At 36.2% G+C, this 15,803-nt stretch overlaps 1 long non-coding RNA gene across 1 annotated transcript; it reads right to left on the bottom strand.

Moving 5' to 3' along the window:
• Positions 1–444: 444 nt before the first annotated feature.
• On the bottom strand, positions 445–15,665 carry LOC141280736 (uncharacterized). The gene is made up of 3 exons (XR_012335067.1): positions 15,180–15,665; positions 2,180–2,238; positions 445–1,733 (listed from the first exon to the last, which is right to left on the bottom strand). It is a non-coding gene; the product is annotated as an uncharacterized lncRNA (long non-coding RNA).
• Positions 15,666–15,803: the final 138 nt, after the last annotated feature.

The raw sequence follows: 15,803 nt of genomic DNA on the forward strand, positions 1-15,803 counted from the left end.
AGCTGCTCTTTGTTACGGTGGTCAGCAGAAAGGGAAAGCTGTCATCACTATTGCCCTTGCTTATGAAAGACAGGGTATTCCTTGCCCCTTTAACCTAAGAGCACACTCTACGAGAAGTGTTGCATCAGCTTGGGCATTGGCTCATGGTTCCTCCCTAACAGACATCTGTAGAGCTGCTGGTTGGGCGACACCTCAAACCAGTAAGAACACCGAAGGTCGGCTCGTGTGTTGGCTTGCAGCCTCTGTTTTGGTGCTGCACATTTGCACCACTATGGAAGGCCTTTAGAGCAAAAACGTCACAAAAACTGTTTTTGATCTCCTCCACTGCCTTAAGGGCTGATATTGCGGAGCATCGGCACTCTCACTTTGGCTAGGCCCCCGTATAGCACCCCCTTGAGGTTCCCTATGCGTGTATTTTCCGTGGAGCGTGTATTTTTAGCGTTTTCCCTTAGCAGAGCTTGCTCTGCGTCTCTCTAGTATGTTATATTTAGAGATTTTATTTATAGACCTACTGGCTCCAGCGCCACCCAGTGGTTATCTCTTCTAGGATTGGCTCCGCAGCGCTTCCTGGCTCCGCCCAGGCAGGATTCGCTTCCCAGTTGCTAGTTCACTATTGTGGGTTAAGGAACTAGGAAGTATACTACAACTACAAGTGTAATTAAAATATACTCCAACATTACTTAAGTAAATGCTTTTTATATATTAAATGTATATTAATTAGGGTTGGGCATAGATGAATCTAGATTAATCTCATACAAAATAAAAGTAATTTTTTGCATAACATATGAGCTTGTGCTGTGTGTAATTATTATGTATATATAAATACACACACATTCATGTATGTATTTAAGAAACATTTATATGTGTATATATATGTATATATGTGTGTGTGTGTGTGTGTGTGTGTGTGTGTGTGTGTGTGGTTAAAGGGACACTTCACCCATTTGCATTTAGCTTTGTATAGTTAGAATCCCAGTCATGTTTTTGAATGATCATGCATAATTTTCTCAGTTGTCACTGAGACAGGAGAAATACAGACTTCAGTGTTGCACTTCCTTCTTTCAATGATGTAAAAATCATCATTTTGCATCATTGAAAGAAGGAAGTGCAATGTCTTTGTTAAGGGAGTGATACTACAAACACCCCTTTTCTCGGTCAAATAGGCACCAAATTCTAAATGTATGTTACATTTCGACTACAAATATGACACACTTTTAATAAAGATTAATGTTTCTACGGGTGAAATGCTCCTTTAAATATACATAATATTTACAAACAGCACAAACTCATATCGTCGCTGCCTGTTGAAACTCACGTATGTCCAAAACGGTTACTTTTCAGGAAGTGAAAAAAACACTGTATATCAAAAGCAGTTGAATGTTGCGTTGTCATACTTGGTACGACATCTTTACATGTAACCATATTCCTGACAGTGTAATGATATAATCCACATTTGACCAAAATTGAGTTTAAATGGACATACATGCATATTTTACAGTAGCGGTGGTCGATAAGCGTTCTTCCAATCATTAATTAGATTGGCCAAGTCACGTTCCATATTGACAGATGAATACGCTATACAAAGATATGGTCTTCTGCCACTTACACAGATCGTAGTCCTTAAAGTTGCATTCCTGAGAGATGCTTCCACTCTGAATCGTAAATCGTTATGGCAGCGTCGGGTGATGGCCGGGATATTTTGTTTTTTAACTCGTAAAGCATGTCCAGTCCTCCTGCGATAGCAGGACTGTGTTTATACAAGGGGCCTGCATTAATGCAGATTGCGTTGCTTTCATCATACTAATAAGTACAGCATAAGTAAAGAGAAAAAGACACATATTACAAAACATCACCTGTCTAAAAACTGAGACTTTTAACTTTAGGTTATTAGTATATTAGGTTTAGTATAGTTTTCAGACTTTCAGAAAGAACTCATCAACTTAAAGAATAAAGCACTTATTAATTACATTTATTTTAATCTCAAAAACACATTTTCGTCTAGTATTTATTATTGCACCTGAAATACAAGTACCTGAGACATGCTCACACTCCTTAGCCAAAACACTAAAACTTTTAGTGCTTTTGTATTTAATATAATATTTAATAATATTTGACAAATTACCCCATACAAGACAAACCAATTAGATGCATTCAATGAACACAACATACACAATCTTACTTCATTATGTGCTTTGATCCCCTCATGCCTCTGTCTCTGCTGTTCTCAGTTAGTATTGTCTATAAGACAGAAGTTAAAAATCAAACTACTTACACATTTAAATTTAAAGTCTATTAAACTCACACTACTCTTTACCCAGAATAACATGTACTACTTTCGTGGTGACAAAGCGAGGTACATGATTTCTTCAATTTATAAAGTAAACTTTTTATTGTAAAATAGTCAAATAAAAGAGTAAGACTAAAGACATAGGGTAACTGATGATCCTTACATATGAAATACCCGCACAAAATCATCTAGGTATATTCTTAAAGCGACGTTGGTTTCGTTACACCATAATTTAAGAAAAATAAATCAGTAAAGATTCACTTTGCTATCATTTCCAACTAATGTTGATTTATTGTGTTGTACGCAAAACATCTGAACTTCAGTCAGCTTTTCGGGGAACTGAGCATTAATTTACTTTTTAAAGATTTCGACATCTAGTTGATTTTGAAAGATTCCGACATCTAGTTGATGTTTAACCCTTACCTATACATGTTGCTTGGTTCACTGTAAACCCGGCATGCTTACCGTTATGTTTACCTTTAAATGACAGAGAATATAATAGCACTTACCCCATAAAAACAAAAAATGTCATCACAGAAATCAGTAACAAACAATCTGGTAAATCGTGTGTTGCAGAACAACGAGTGAAATCTATGTGTTAGTTCAGATTAAAAATACCTTGCTTTATTATATACAGCTCCACAAGGCAAAACAAAGATCTCACGTAGTCCATCATGTTACACCGGCAGTTTGATTATCGTAACTTCCGTGTCCTTTAGTGCACTAGCGGCATTATGGGAAATGTAGTCATTTTCACAAGGCGAATCGAACGCTGTATATGTTAAAGGTGCACTGTGTTACTTTTAAAAGGATCCTTAACAAAAATGCTAAATAATATACATATCTATATTATCAGTGGTGTATAAGGACCTTACATAATGAACTGAATTGTTTTTATTACCTAAGAACGAGCCATTTTCATGGAAGTCACCGTCATATACAGTAGCCCTAATCGTACAAACTGCTCTACAGAGCATGCTTCACCCCTACGTTGTCTCAGACGATGACATGTCTATCCTGCGATAGCTATCATATGCGTTTTAAAATTGAATTCTTTTGCAATTTACAATCTCACCACTAGAAACCACTAAACTCTACACACACCACCACGTTTCCAGGATGCATTACGATCTAAGCCATCGCACTGGGAGAGAGAGTACATCATGAGACATATTATTTGTCATTTTATTAGTTGTTGTTGACACAATTTAATGTAAAGTCTAAGATCTTATTAATTTATAAAAAATAACATCTTAAAGATAACTATTAGGACTGAAACTAAAAACCAGCGTATTAGCTGTGTACATCATGAAACTGATTTTATTTAATGTGTTTTACAAGTTAAGAAAAATTGAAGAGTTCCACATAAGAAGCAAGAAATCCTTTTCCTACGGGTGTGTAGAGCGAAGAGGATAATAGAGAAAATAAAGAAAAATGTGTTTTACCATGAAAGACCTTTCTTACTGACACTTTAATATTCTATAGCTTCATAACTCACACCGCTGACTATGTGATGAGGGGCGTGTGAATTGCTGTGTTTAGAGGGGACGGGTCAGGATTTTTAGGTTTCAAATCAGAGCCGGAAACTTGGAGCTCTCACTACTCAGATACGATGCTCTTGCATGTTCGTATAGCAGCATATTTGAAGGCTACTTTCAGGAATTCTCCAGTAAATTGTTTAAAGCAAAGTTTTTAACACGGCATAGCTCAACAGTTTAGGATTCAAGGAGCTGCAGACGCTATTTTTGAGGATGCTGCAAGGACGACCGGAAGCTTAACAAAATCAGGGAGAGACTTGTGGACGAACATTGTGTAAAGTTGTCTACGACGCTGGATTCTTGAAAAGAGAGCACAAATGTCACTTGAACGTGATCACAAACACAAGATGCCGTACGTGTGCGGTCCTCCAGTTTTTAAAGAAATGCTTTCAGAACACTGCAGGAATGAGCTTGTTAATCTTTTGTGTGCGGTAATTTCTGCAAATTCTGATGTGTGCTTGCCGCAAAATTACTGCGAAACTGATGCCGAGCGTGTAACCAACCTCAAGAAAAAAACAGATGTCGTGAAAAGTCAGGACAGATCTTTTGATAAGATGGTTCAAGTGTCTGTTAACGCCGATGAACTGATCAATGTGTTCATCAAAAAAGCCCTAGATGCTATGTATGAATGTGATGATGAGGAGGAGTTTGACATTGCTAACATCCTCCTTATGTCTGCATATGTAATAGATGTATGTGTTGCCGTAGCGACAAAGAAGGATCAAATCAATTGTTGAAATTGCTGCTGACTTTCTGATCGACAAGGGTCTTGGCACATGCATACACTTTCTATTGTATCTAGACAACATCATAACCTTTGATGATGCTTGAAAACAATGCGAGTTCTTGGGACACCTTCACTTTTTTCACAACCTAATTTTAAATATTTGAACATGGTCTTTTATTTTTTCTTCACCTTCTTTCCAATTTTTACATAGACACGTCAGTTACTTTGCATAACCTTTATAACTTTATGAAACCTGTGCTTCAATAACTGAATCATCATTTCAAAACTTATCAGGACCATTTTAAGCACATTACAACATACATTCATTTATTTACCATTCGTAAAACATGCGTAGTTGCAACACTACCATTAAGTAAGACTTTACATTTCTAGACTGTGTTTTTTCTCAAAGGTTGCTTATATTTACAGACAACACACTACACCCAAGTGTATCTTAACAATGGCAAACAGGAATAACAACGTTTGCAAACAAGTGTAGTTAAGCACTTTGATTTTTGACATAATTCACAGAAAGCAACAGTGAATCATCAAAACGTTGCTAGTTTTTAAGTTTCCGAAAGTATAAATTTTTTACTTATCACACTGGTCCTCGCAAACAAACCAGGAACGTTATTCATCTGAACACTTTCACCAAACCTATGTCTTTGCTGTTTTTAGCTGTATTTATTTAGACAATCTTTTGTTTTCATAGTTTTGATCTGTTCATGTCAACTTTCTTCTGTATATCTTTCTCAGATTTCATCAAAAACATGCATTTACCTTTAAAACCTTCTTAATGCCATCAATGTATTTATTACTATCCGTTATTTGTTATACTGTATGTCATATTTTTTGAGTTTACACCATTCATTTTTATAGAAAGTTTCAGAAACTCACATTTACATGGAATTATGATACTAATACTATTACTATTAATTTTACTTTTAATTGTCCCCAGGAGTGAGTCAGAGGCGATTCTAGGGTCTATGGGGGCCCCAAGCTGAAAATTCCCTGTGTACAAGAAGTGTGCAATACTTCTATACAATATCCTTTGCCACTATTCTACAGTGCAATAGTTACTGTGAAAGATACATATAATCCTCATCATACCTAACATTATTAACATGTTTGGATGCATAAATGGCATAACATGTTTGGAAATAATGACAGCAGAGAAATATTTTCTACATTATACAATGATAGCAATGATTAATGACTTATTTTTACAAGAATATTTTAAGAAAGTCATTTTATGACTGCTACTAAATAATCTCAGTCATAGTTACTGCTAACTGTTATGTAAGTTAGTGTCCTAGAGTTAAATATTAGTAAACTAAATATTAATTTCATATCTGAAAATACAGAACAGTATAACACATACATCTGTTGATTTTCTCAGCAACAATGCAATTCTACAGACTTGACAAAAGGTTTTCCTGATATTTGTTTGATAATGTTTGAGACCTGACAGGGTGGGGATGTAATTTGTCTTACCTCCCTTAATGAACTCATCATTTCTCCTTTCTGCTTCCCTTTCCCTGCTTTGCACAAAACATTTCTGATGTATATCTACAGAAGCCAATAATGATCGAGTCAAAATAAAATTAGCATTGTTATTTAGAAACTTCCTTTAGTCTCGTCATGTTTTCATAAGCTAACTCACTCGCGTGGCGTCTTTTGAATGGGGTTGTGCGCGAATGAACGCAAAGACGCGCGCGGACATGAATACGTGCGTGCACGCGTCATTGCGACTGCTTCGTCGCTTTTACAAGCGTAAATTGGGTAACTACATAGCATATAGATCCGTTTTTGCCGCGATTGTCTTTGTAAAGGATTGCACTAGTTAACTGTTAAAATTTAAACTTGAGATTTACACCAGAAGATTTACACTTGGGCACGTGCCTGACTGGAGCTGGACCGGGCACATTAAACCATATGTGGGTACAGAGGGCTGCTCACTTTAGCGCCTTTTATATGCGGTTAAATTGTTTTAAATCACTTGAGTGTTATCATTTGCAAGCCTTTGAAACACGTGCAAATGATGAACTTTTCCTATTTAAATTTGCGTATTAATCTGGCAATCACATGCGAGCCAAACCGTGGGTTGTGATCCATACGGATCAACTGCGACATTACGACTGAACGATACAACGTCACCCATTCGCTACGTTCATTTTCAAAACTGGCAAGTTATCCACCTGGGTTGGATTTTGACTGGGCTAAGCCAATGTCAATCAACATTCCATCCAATCGGAATTTTGATATGCAGTCATGTTCATAGATATGTATATAAAGGCTAGATGGCTCAAGGCGGAGTCAGCTGTGTCGTCACTTGGCGGCCATCTTAGGTCAGTGCTGCCATAGTGCTGCTCCCTGCTGCTGTGGACGGAAGGTGAGTGACATACGCCAACTAAAATGCTCGTAACTTGCTGAATTCTTGACGGATTTACAAACGGTTTGGTTTTTTACAAACGTTATTAACGTGGCTATAATTCTGGATGCTTTAACATGTTTCATGATTTTTTTATTTATTTTTAGTATACGTATTCAGTGTCATAGGTACATCTTTGACGTTTATAACAAACCAATCCGTTTGAAAATTGGTAAAAAATTAAGCAAGTTATGGTCATTTAAAAGTACCTGCATCATTAAAACTCAATGCTACGAGTGAGCGAGCGCCCTGTCCTAAGATGGCCGCCAAAATGCGGACGTTCCACTCAATTGGCCATCAGCGCGGACGAGCCATCTAGCCTTTATATACATATCTATGGTCATGTTGTTCATCTACCGGGTGTAGCTGGCCATCCGAGAAACAAACTCGGGGGCCCTCTAGTGGCTCGGGGCTCCAAGCAGTTGCCTGCCTTGCCTGTTGACAAGGTGCGCCTCTGGAGTGAGTGCTGGTTTAACACCGGTAAACTGTTATCATGCCACAACCTGAAGGTTTATAAGCCAAACAAGAGCCCTTCAACACCTCACACCATACTGATTTCGTTTAACTGAAAAACTGTAGAGTTTGGCAAATGTTACATAACCTATAGAAACGAAACAAACTGAATTACAAAGTCACTGATTTGTTTTACTTTTGTAAGTGTAAACTTTATGTCAGTGACTTTGTAATTCAGTTTGTTTCGTTTCTATAGGTTATGTAACATTTGCCAAACTCTTTATCGCTTAAGTTATTGTGCAGTAAGTGTTAGATAGTTAACTTTTTAATTACTTCAGAAAATAATAAAGTACATCTCAGATCCCCTGACAGTTAGCACATCATACATGTTGGTAATCTCTTGAAAATTGTTGCTAGACGATTAAGGGAACACAGCAACACAGTGAAGTGTGTTTTAGATTTACTTACTAAAACATTCTCCGTGAAACAGTAAATATAGGAAAAATGGGTAACACTTTATTTTACGACCCGCAAAGTACCGCGTAATTAAAACGAATTTACAGCGTACCTATTTGTAACAACAGAGTACCTCTACAGTACGTACTTGTAGTTATAAGGGAATAATATTTTAAGTTTGGGGTAATAAAGGGGTAAGAATATATGGAAAATTATTCTCTAAGTATTTCATAACTACAGGGTACCTATTGTAATATTACATGGTATGTATGACTTACGTCTATGGGTAATATGGTCTATGTGTAATATGTTTTTTTTTCATATTTGCTACTTACCCGATGAAGTGTTTTGTATAGCCTACAGTTGATGTCTACAAGCCACGTCGGCAAATAAAATATAACACACAATAAAAATAATAGCAACTTGTACCTCTTTGATCTGTATATGTATACAGGAGTTACCAGGTAACTCTTATATTTGCGAGCTGTAAATTGAAGTGGGGCTTATTCCCCGATTGTTCGGTGTATGTACCAGGTAACTCACATATTTGCGGGCTGTAAACTAAAGTGGGGCTTATTCCCCGCTTGTTCTGTGTATGTACCAGGTAACTCTCATATTTGCGGGCTGTAAACTGAAGTGGTGCTTTGTTCACCTCTTGTTATAGGGTAAATACCATAAACATACAGAATATTGTTATTTTTATTTTAAAACAACTTATTTCAAAACATCTTTAAAACACTATAATTAAGCCAACACTTAATGTTTATTATCACATAACTTTTATTTAAAATAAAAAGTCATGACAATTTTTCATTGTTTTTGCAGCTTGGCTTCCTCTGTTGATGTTCTTGTCCACTCGCATGATGAGTTGATGTCGTCTCACAAATGCTGTTCTGCATTACATATAAAAAACATAAATGAAAGCCTTCAGTAAATGTTTCTTCACTGTGTCTTGACAGAAACAGAGTTTTCTAAGCCAGTTACGTTTATACATTTTAGGCTTACTTATGTGCTAGCTAACCGGCTACCGTTAGCTAGCAACTTTCTTGAAAAACATTGTTTGAAATGCGTGAGTCATGTATTAACAAAACCAGTCACCTTATCCAGCATGCGGATCCTGCTAACATCACTCGCAGCTGTACTCCACAGTGTAGAACGTTTTTAAAACCTCTTAAAGAAATTTCACCTCAGGATCGCGTTCCAGCAAACCTCCTGCAGACGACCGCGCGCTCTACACCTGCGCAGTAACCTACGCATGTAGTCGTCTTTTGCTTTAGCGGGAGCTGATATCTGCTGTTGTTTCATTCTGGTTTGCCATTTCATAAATTATATTTGGCTATAATACTTGTGTTTACAGTAAATAAATTGCAAAGCACCACTTCAAATATGTCCGCAAATGTAGGAGTTTCCTGGTAAATAGGGAATAAGTTGCTATTTGTATTGTACTTACCTTAAAAAAAAGATAACCACATTAAATCAGCTTGACTTTTGTTATTAAAAGCAAGTAATATAGGCTACTAAAATAAAAGTGATATGCTGTTATATTTATTTGCCGATGTGGCTCGTAGACATTGACTGTATACAACATTCAGTAGTCAATAAGAAAAATTCACAATAAAAAAAAATAAAACATAATTTCCCCATAGACTTGACTAAGTCATACATACCACGTAATATTACAATAGGTACCCTGTTGTTATAAAATACTTAGAGTATAAATAATTTATAAGTCTTCATATTCTTACCCCCTTATTACCCCAAACTTAAAATATTATTCCCTTATACCTACAGGTTACCTACCCTGTTGTTACAAATAGGTACGCTGTAAATTCGGTTTAATTACGCGGTACTTTGCGGGTCGTAAAATAAAGTGTTACCGAAAAATGTAATGTTTGAATATGTAAATTCATCAATTACATAGATTGTTTAGCTTTAACTTAGTTATCCTTTGAACATAATGCGGTGTACCTAAGTATGTAGTTGCAATGCTATGAAACAGAGTAAGACAAAACAGGAACGTGTGTTTGTTTGTTAAAAACCTTGTAAATTAAGATGCAAACATCTACAACTTAGTAATGTTTGAAATAGTTTGGACACATTTAAAATCGGTACCAATAGATTAAAAACATTAATATTGTGTTGAAGTTGTATCTACCTAGTTTTAATGTCAGTTAAGTCAGAACAACTTTTGTCATACACAATTGTTTAAAGATTAGAATAAACAACTTGCGTCAACAACCCCTACAAACGCGACATGTCATTTATACAAACTAACAGTTTACAATGTACTAGTTGAGCATTAATAGTATATCTTGCAACTGTTTTTACTATTTGAGCTCATGTGCGTAGATTTTTTTAAAGTTTTCCAGATAGATGAAATCACTATTGTGTGAGGTCTTCAAAAAGATTTCTGTTTCTAAACATTTAGGCTTGTGAAGTGATTATAACTGTTTGTTAGAAACACTGGGTACAGCTTGCTGTTTTTTAAAATCAAGGGGCCATATTAAATTTACGTTAAAGTTGGTTCTCTTTTGAATAGTTTCTCTGCAATATCATCGTTTCGAACACGCGCAACATATGTTTGATATAATTCTTGTTACGAACATAATATTCTTGATGGTTGCAACAAAGATAGTACTTGTACACCAACGCATACTCTTTGGACCATTTAAAGGTAAAATGCTTCATCATTCTTGTAAATGTTAGCACCCCGACATTTTCTGAAGCTTTCTATAAAAATCTAGACCAAAGTAAAACAGTTTGCACACTCTTATAGTGAAACATTTTAGTGATGATGTAGACAAAATTTTAAATTGATGACATTAAGACAGGGAAGCCATAGGTTTTGAGTGTAAATGGTTGTTTTTATGAGACCAGAGCAAACACTCTGTGGGTAAGCCCTGTGCATGAAGATCTTAACAATCGTTACTTTGTAGATATTCTAGATAAATCAGAGAACGAGTTGAGACAGTAATCGCAATGTGTTGTGCACTTGAATCCTGAAAAAATAAACAGTTGTGCCAAAATACTTCAACAAACACCTGAAAGATGAAACATCATATCATCATCATATGACAAAACTATAAGTGACGATTGTACTAGTTAAACATTATTAGTTTTCTTACTACTGTTTTTACAATTTGAACTCGTCTGTACATCATTTTACAGTTAAACGAAATCAGTATGGTGTGTGAGGTGTTGAAGGGCTCTTGTTTGGCTTATAAACCTTCAGGTTGTGGCATGATAACAGTTTACCACTGTTAAACCAGCACTCACTCCTGGGGACAATTAAAAGTAAAATTAATAGTAATAGTATTAGTATCATAATTCCATGTAAATGTGAGTTTCTGAAACTTTCTATAAAAATGAATGGTGTAAACTCAAAAATATGACATACAGTATAACAAATAACGGATAGTAATAAATACATTGATGGCATTAAGAAGGTTTTAAAGGTAAATGCATGTTTTTTATGAAATCTGAGAAAGATATACAGAAGAAAGTTGACATGAACAGATCAAAACTATGAAAACAAAATATTGTCTAAATAATTACAGCTAAAAAGACATAGGTTTGGTGAAAGTGTTCAGATGAATAACGTTCCTGGTTTGTTTGCGAGGACCAGTGTGATAAGTAAAAAATTTATACTTTCGGAAACTTAAAAACTAGCAACGTTTTGATGATTCACTGTTGCTTTCTGTGAATTATGTCAAAAATCAAAGTGCTTAACTACACTTGTTTGCAAACGTTGTTATTCCTGTTTGCCATTGTTAAGATACACTTGGGTGTAGTGTGTTGTCTGTAAATATAAGCAACCTTTGAGAAAAAACACAGTCTAGAAATGTAAAGTCTTACTGAATGGTAGTGTTGCAACTACGCATGTTTTACGAATGGTAAATAAATGAATGTATGTTGTAATGTGCTTTAAGTGGTCCTGATAAGTTTTGAAATGATGATTCAGTTATTGAAGCACAGGTTTCATAGAGAGACCATGTTCAAATGTTTAAAATTAGGTTGTGAAAAAAGCGAATGTGTTTTCAGTTGTACGAGGTGTCCCAAGAACTCGCATTGTTTTCAAGCATCATCAAAGGTTATGATGTTGTCTAGATACAATAGAAAGTGTATGCATGTGCCAAGACCCTTGTCGATCAGAAAGTCAGCAGCAATTTCAACAATTGATTTGATCCTTCTTTGTCGCTACGGCAACACATACATCTATTACATATGCAGACATAAGGAGGATGTTAGCAATGTCAAACTCCTCCTCATCATCACATTCATACATAGCATCTAGGGCTTTTTTGATGAACACATTGATCGGTTCATCGGCGTTAACAGACACTTGAACCATCTTATCAAAAGATCTGTCCTGACTTTTCACGACATCTGTTTTTTTCTTGAGGTTGGTTACACGCTCGGCATCAGTTTCGCAGTAATTTTGCGGCAAGCACACATCAGAATTTGCAGAAATTACCGCACACAAAAGATTAACAAGCTCATTCCTGCAGTGTTCTGAAACCATTTCTTTAAAAACTGGAGGACCGCACACGTACGGCATCTTGTGTTTGTGATCACGTTCAAGTGACATTTGTGCTCTCTTTTCAAGAATCCACAGCGCCGTAGACAACTTTACACAATCTACGTCCACAAGTCTCTCACTGATTTTGTTAAGCTTCCGGTCGTCCTTGCAGCGTCCTCAAAAATAGCGTCTGCAGCTCCTTGAATCCTACACAGTTGAGCTATGCCGTGTTAAAAACTTTGCTTTAAACAATTTACTGGAAAATTCCTGAAAGTAGCCTTCAAATTTGCCGCTAAACGAACATGCAAGAGCGTCGTATCTGAGTAGTGAGAGCTCTAAGTTTCAGGCTCTTATTTGAAACCTTAAAATCCTGACCCGTCCCCTCTAAACACAGCAATTCACACGCCCCTCATCACATAGTCAGCGGTGTGAGTTATGAAGCTATAGAATATTAAAGTGTCAGTGGGAAAGGTCTTTCCCAGTATTTTCTCTATCATCATACGAGGGTTTTTAGTTTCAGTCCTGATAGTTATCTTTAAGCTGTTATTTTTTATAAATGAATAAGATCTTACACTTTACATTAAATTGTGTCAACAACTACAAATAAAATGGTAAATAATATGTCTCACTATGTACTCATCGTCTGAGACAACGTAGGGATGAAACGTGGTCTGTAGACCAGTTTGTACGTTTAGGTCTACTGTAGAGATATCACGGCGGCTTCCATATATGTGGACCCGCGGTGTATGGAGATGAAAATGGCTGGTTCTTAGGTAATAAAAACAATTCAGTTCATTATGTAAGGTCCTTATACACCACTGATAATATAGATATGTATATTATTTAGCATTTTTGTCAAGGATCTTTTTTAAAAGTAACACAATGCACCTTTAACATAATATACAGCGTTCGATTCGCCTTGTGAAAATGACTACATTTCCCATAATGCCCCTAGCGCACTAAAGGACATGGAAGTCACAATAATCAAACTGCCGGTGTAACATGATGGACTACGTGAGATCTTTGTTTTGTCTTGTGGAGCTGTATATAATAAAGCGAGGTATTTTTAATCTGAACTAACACATAGATTTCACTCGTTGTTCTACAACACTTGATTTACCAGATGGTTTGTTACTGTTTTCTGTGATGACATTTTTTGTTTTTATGGGGTAAGTGCTATTATATTCTCTGTCATTTAAAGGTAAACATAACGGTAAGCATGCCGGGTTAACAGTGAGCCAAGCAACATGTATAGGTAAGGGTTAAACATCAACTAGATGTCGGAATCTTTCAAAATCAACTAGATGTTGGAATTTTTCGAAAGTAAATTAATGCTCAGCCCCCCAAATAGACGACTGAAGTTCAGATGTTTTGCGTACAACACAATAAATCAACATTAGTTGGAAATGATAGCAAAGTGAATCTTTACTGATTTATTTTTCTTATATTATGGTGTAACGAAACCAACGTCGCTTTAAGAATATACCTAGATGATCTTGTGCCGGTATTTCATATGTAAGGACCATCAGTTAGCCGATGTCTTTAGTCTTACTCTTTTATTTGACTATTTTACAATAAAAAGTTTACTTATTACATTGAAGAAATCATGTACCTGTTCTGGGTAAAGAGTAGTGTGAGTTTAATACACTTTATAAAAAAACACAGTTTACATAGCCGACAACTGATAACTGAGAACAACAGAGACAGAGAAATGAGTGCATCAATGCATGTGATGAAGTTAGACTTTGTATTTTGTGTTAATTTAATGTATCTAATTTGATTGTCTTGTGGGGTAATTTGTCAAATAATATTAAATATTATATTAAATATAAAAGCACTAAAAGTTTTAGTGTTTTGGCTAAGGAGTGTTTTTGAGATTATACTAATATACTAATAACCTAAAGTTAAAGTTTTAGACAGGTGATGTTTTGTAATATGTGCCTTTTTGTCTTTACTTATGCTGTACTTATTAGTGTGATGAAAGCAATGCATGCTGCATTAATGCAGGCCCCTTGTATAAACACTGTCCTGCTATCGCAGGAGGACTGGACATGCTTTACGAGTTAAAAAACAAAATATCCCGGCCATCACCCGACGCTGCCATAACGATTTATGATCTGGAGTGGAAGCTTCTCTGAGGTTTGTGGCTCATGATCATGATCTGGGTAAGTGCCAGTAGTATTACAGAGTGTATTGAACACTTTATTTGAAAAAAAAAAAAAACATAATTTTTGTCTTGAGAATTGTTGGAATCAGGCCATCTATACAAAATAGGACATTCAAAAATTACACATCGTTTTTTACTCTCTGGAGAAAATCCTCCAAAATGTAAATCTTGACAGAATTCATTGTTCATTATTCTTGTAGATTGTATTTCATCTGCCGCTGTGAGAAACATTTTTTATTCTGTTGATACTTTTGAAAATGTTTTTTAATCAGGCAAATCCATACCTAGTGCTAAGATTTTTTAGAGGAAATTAATTTTAAACATCTTTTCTAGTCTTACTTTATTTAATTATACTTTATTTTTACCATAAATATAGCTTAAGAAACCGGTATGGCTTTTTAAAGAAAAGAAAGAACACTTAATTTCTTTGATCCGTTTACCAAAAAATTTTATTTAATGAAACTATTCATCCCCTGATCGAAATATTTTGTAGAGAGGCAGCTTATAATGATGTCACACATTCCAAAATGGCGCATGTTAAAAGTTAAAGTTTTTTCGGGGGCATAGCAAGATGATTCAAGTCAATTTGCCATTCACTCACCGGAGTATCGCACGAGCTGCATGGCCTATCCATGTTTGTGAATGTTGTAACTCTGATTTCCCTGGCTTTTATTATACATATCGGGCCCCCACCTTATATAAATTATGATGGGATAAAAGTTCAATGCTACGTGGGCGGTCGGTTCAAAAGTTCAGTGCGACGTGGGTGGTCCCGGTTCAAAAGTTCACGACGTGGGAGGTCCGGTCAAAAGTTCACAACGTGGGAGGTCCGGTCAAAAGTTCACGACGTGGGAGGTCCGGTCAAAGGTTCACGACGTGGGTGGTCCGGTCAAAGGTCACCCCTCCCTCGCAAGTCGAAAGGTCAGCCCCTCCCCTGAGGTCAAAAGGTTAGCCCCTCCCTGAGGTCAAAGGGCACCATCAATCATTTTTATGTAACAACATGTGCCCCATATATACTACTAATACTGCCCTACAAAGCCAATGTGCAGTAACTATGCATTTGGTCAAAACTGAGTTAAAGGCTGAAATGGGCTTTGTGAGATCTGTTGTGTCTTGTGACAAAGTCTCCTGGTTCAGTTTTGTCCCATTTCAAAGAAACGTGTGTGCCAAAATTGCAGTAACATGTTTGACTGGCTGGTGTAAAAAATAACCAATCAAAGGAGAA

Source organism: Paramisgurnus dabryanus, chromosome 14, assembly GCF_030506205.2.
Source record: "Paramisgurnus dabryanus chromosome 14, PD_genome_1.1, whole genome shotgun sequence".
In the NCBI taxonomy this organism is placed as follows: Eukaryota; Metazoa; Chordata; class Actinopteri; order Cypriniformes; family Cobitidae; genus Paramisgurnus; species Paramisgurnus dabryanus.